Source organism: Rhyacophila brunnea, unplaced genomic scaffold (assembly GCF_057557595.1).
Source record: "Rhyacophila brunnea isolate RB1 unplaced genomic scaffold, BYU_Rbru_1.0 scaffold_21, whole genome shotgun sequence".
Classification (NCBI taxonomy): Eukaryota; Metazoa; Arthropoda; class Insecta; order Trichoptera; family Rhyacophilidae; genus Rhyacophila; species Rhyacophila brunnea.
The window spans coordinates 34,951,631-34,956,620 of record NW_028232871.1 but is presented as its reverse complement, the minus strand read 5'-3'; positions in this window follow the sequence as shown (position 1 = coordinate 34,956,620).

Below are 4,990 nucleotides of genomic sequence, written 5' to 3'. Positions count from 1 at the left end.
AGCATTGAATTACTGGCAGCAATAATGTGTATTTTAAACTATCGTGACAATAACTGTTTACACGTAAAAATCTCAGTCTTCAAAAGTGAGCGAGACGCGATATTGTCATTTTATGGTACTATTTGACAGATAGTGAAAATCGGTTAACCTCAAAATTCGTTTTTTTGCCGGCCGGTTCGCCACTATCGTTTTACTGCGCAGGCGTAGATCAAAAAAATCTCAACTGTTGCTTGAAAGTTCAGAAGCTTCCAAACGTTTTTTATTCATGCATGCAATATTGCAACTGCAGGATAATACATATTAACACGTACATTTTCATGTTATGGCCGCGATAATACGTACTGTCAGCAGTAAATCTATGTACGTGTAGACGGGGTATAAAGGACTGATAATCATATCAATAGTGCGTCATAGTCATACTAATATACGGTTTACTTAATATTGTATATGGAATCGGTACGTATCGGCTTAATATATTACTTGAGTAGGTACTGAAAATAGAGTCGTGCTATTCCGACCATCGTGTAAGTGAATTTTTTATCTATATGATTTTCACAAGAAAAATACTACTTATTGCAGACGCAAAAAATACATTAGAAGGTAGTACTTTGTGTTAGTATTAACAGAATATTTATGTTACATATTATTTATTTAAAAAATGTGGCAGTATGAGTATACGTTCCAATTTTCATTAGGTTGGTACCTTATTTATATCCACTATAAATAACAATTCCGGTTATATGTAATTTACTATGGGGATGTACTAACAATGTATGTGCCCGAATAAAAGCACCGAGACGAGGTTATATAAATATTTTTGATTACTATTAATAACAATAATGACCATATTCTTGCTTTTTAACAATCAAACACACCCAGGCTTTGAGAAAATCACATAAATATATTGTATCCTCACCGAGTTATAAGCCAGAGCTTGCCTACAAAGTATAACTGCTCTTCGATAAGGTGATGCCCTAGCATATGTATTGGTCAACATCACCCTTGAAAAGACTGTACGGGATTTGAAAGTGGAGATTAATAGAAAAATATACTTTCTAAACCAGTACAGGTTCTAATCTATGCGGACGACATGGACATAATTGTTAGATCCAGATATGCGCCAGTAAAAGCTTTCACTGCTTTGGAATCATCCGTAAAAACATGGGCTTGAAAATTAACGGTACAAAAACAAAATATGTATATGCTCATTCTGATAAATCAAGTAAATATTCCCCCAGATCTCCGAATCAACGACTACCTCTTCGAGTGTGTCGATAGTTTTGTTTCCCTTAGTTCCCTGGTAACCAACAAGACGAAATAAAACTGATAGTTATAGCAGCAAACGGGTGATACTTTAGTTTTCAATCTCAGCTAAAGTCTCGCATTCTCTACCGTCAAATAATAATACCCTATGGCTCGAAGTGTTGGACTCTCACCAAGGCCGATGAGCATGCGCTCGACATATCCGAGAGGAAGGTGCCACGTAGGATATATGGTCCCATACTAGACGGAATGGCGTTCGACACAACCTGGAGCTCTATAATCTCTTCCAAGAAGAATGTATATCCCCATTCGTTAAACTTGCCAGGTTCCAATGGATGGGACATATAACGAAAATGGACACTGAGGAGAATCCTGGTTACTAAACCGAATGGTCGAAGATCAGTTGGCACGCCCAGACTCGCTGGTTGGATGGTGTCAACACATGGTTTCCCAAACTATGGGTCGCGACCCACTACTGGGTCGCGAGCGAATATTGAGTGGGCCCTCGCCACTGTATACATGAATTAAAAAAATAGGAAGTGATAAATTTGATATTTCATTCAGCTAAATACAGAAATAAATTGGATATATCAAACTCACTGCGATTAAAAGTAACTAAAGTTGAAGTTGATGTTAAAACTGCAATGAAGAAAAATAAGAAACAAATACATCCTTCCCATTGAAATAACTTTGTAAAAAAACCTTGCAGGTGTAGGTATTTAAGTAATATTTTTTTTTTATTTAAGTTGTGTTTCTTATTTCAACAGTCTCTCATTCATATTGGTAACACTTATAATTTTTTTTTTATTTCAATTAGAACAAATAAGACAGCATTAAGTAGTTCCACGACTCGCCACTAGAGAATCTGAGCATTACCAATATGTATGCCCTCTTTTCTCTAGGACAGCTAAGAGGTGGGTCCCAAGATTGGAATTTTTTGTTAGATGGGTCGGAGCCCAGTCAACTTTGGGAACCACTGTGTCAACAGATATGCTAGAGCGGCCGAAACAGACACCTGGATAACACTGGCTCAAGATAGGGAAGGTGGAGGAAGTTTTCGGAAATGCTAGGATCTGTTCTGGATTGTTGGGTCACTTATGATGATAGTGATGTTTTATTACTTACATTATGATTTTCAAACCTGAAAATAGCTCTTTATAACACAGCGTTGGAGCGGAGCTCGGAACAGGAGCACGGAGCACTGGAGCACGTGATTTTACCCAGAGCAGGAGCGGAGCCGGAGCACCAAAAATTTATAGTGCTCCATTGCTCCGGACGTTTTTTTTATTGTTAAGTTTTCGTCCTAAAATCCAATGAAAATAGTATATTTTGACACTTTGCAACACTGGAATTATTTGAACACTGCCGAGGGATAAATAATCTCACTTTTTTTGACAGAAGAGGCAAATAATAAGAGAAGATTTGCTGTCGGAATTTGTTTAATAGAATCAATAATGAAAATGACGATTGTTTTAAAACTACTTGTTTTTTTAACATTTGTATACATATAATACTTATTAAAACTTTTTACCCAGAGCGGAGCCGGAGAAAGTATTAGGTCCCGGAGCGGAGCAACTCAAAAAAGGGTCCGCTCCAACGCTATGCTTTATAATCATAATATTATAATAGTATATCAAAAGAAACATTGTTATCACTAATACTAAAATAATATGTAGTTATATCGAAATTTATTACAATTTCAGGTATGCTGACTTCGTACTTTATGTTTTTATTGATAGGTACACTGTTCACAATAACAGAAAAGATAAATAGATATGACAAAAATATAATATTTTTATTATTCAATGCTTTGTATTATAGTCTTGAAATCCCAATAAAAGTAACAAATTACTTCGGTAAGTACACATTGTAAAAAATCTATCCAATTACTTTGGTAGGTAGACGCAACAATAGACTAGAAGAGAAATTTTTATTTTGCTTGAATATTCTTGTTTATTCAGTATTCATTGTCGAGATTAAAGATTTATATCTACTTTACATCCAGTGGTGTATCACAGAAAAATTCTGGATCTATTTTTATTAGTGTAACGTGAAAAATCGCAATGAATTGAGATAATTTTTGGAATAGCAAACGTTTTAAGAATTTATTTATTCACTTTATATGGGCGCTACAGGCCATTCAGGTCCATGGCCAACTACACAACTGTCCTACAGAAATTTCTATCCCAAGCTCTCTCTCTCCAGTCGGTCACATTCAGCTTCTCTTCGTCCCTGATGACGTTATCTACTCATTTTCTCCAGGGGCTGAGTGCCTACAGGGGTACCAAAAATAACGGGGACTCATTAAAAATCATAATATGAGAATCCATGATAATTATTGGATAAAAAAGTCTAAGAGGAATTTTCGGACCCACCATAAATTTTTTTATCTAGTGAACAAGATAGATAGGCACAACTCTAAGATCTATTGCCTGTTTACAGAACCATGAATATCGGAATTCGGTAATAAATGAAGGCGTATCATATCATAAGGATGGAGGAAATGCGGCGTCCTAAAATCTAATGAAAACTGACACGGAAGGAAGAAGAAATGTTAAAAGCCACAAGCTGCTGCGATGAGAAACTATAGAACTACAGCTCAGGATAAAGAAGTGTGGAAACATAATCAGGAGGCGTACAAGATCCAAAAAACATATAAGTCTGTTGTTATATTGTAATATATTTTTAAGAATCTGTATAACGTGACTTTACATCATAGAACTGGAAAGATTAAAAATTGAAATCAACATTTTCTATAATGAGGAATAGTTATTCTACGTCACTGATCTTAGCCTCTCCTTCTTTCCAATCTTTTATTACACCTCATCTTTCATTTCCCTTCTCATTGTGTTTCATTCATTTGTTATCGCGAATATTTTTCTTCTAATAGCAATATAGGTTACTTCATTAGAGTAAGTAGAGAAGCCATTATTCAGGCCGACATCCGACTTGGAAAGAATCAACAAGAAAAACACAACTTCGCGAGAAGAGATTGGATTTTTACAATACCTTACTTAGAACCGCAGGGTGTTGAAATATTTTCTTTTGTTTTTAATGTTTGATGACATTTTTTCATCCACTTCAAAATTTCTTTAATTTAAAAACAACAATGTTTTCTCTTAAACATAGAATTTAAAAATATCGCATATTATTATCTTTACATACCTACAATAAAATTGAATGCAATGTTACTAAAGACATCTAGTAATGGAATTACAAATCACAATTAATTTAATTGTTAATTAAATAACACATTATATTAAATTCAAAGATAAACTTTGTTGGGCATTCGTATAACGAATGTAGATACATATTTTTGTCATTAAAATGTATATTGATAAATCCACTCGAATATTCGGGTAAATTTTTAATAATTCATAGTTTTAATGTATTTTTTTTTTATTTTGTTCAAACGCATTAGTTTTTCAAAAAATTAAATGAAATGCGTAACTTTAAATCTTTTCCTCTACTAGTCCCGTTAATATAATAAGTTTCATACTTTGTTGTTTCCACATTATTTGTGGTGATTAAGAATACTAATAGTCAAATAAAATTGTTGGGTGACATAATAAGATTATGATCGACACTTTTTAAAAAATATTTATCTTAATAATATTATGTGTTACGCATATTAATATACTAACTAAAAATAATGGTTATTTGGGTAATAATTGAGTAATTGTTTAATTGGGTAATTTTCATTTAATTTCTGAATAATTCATTACAA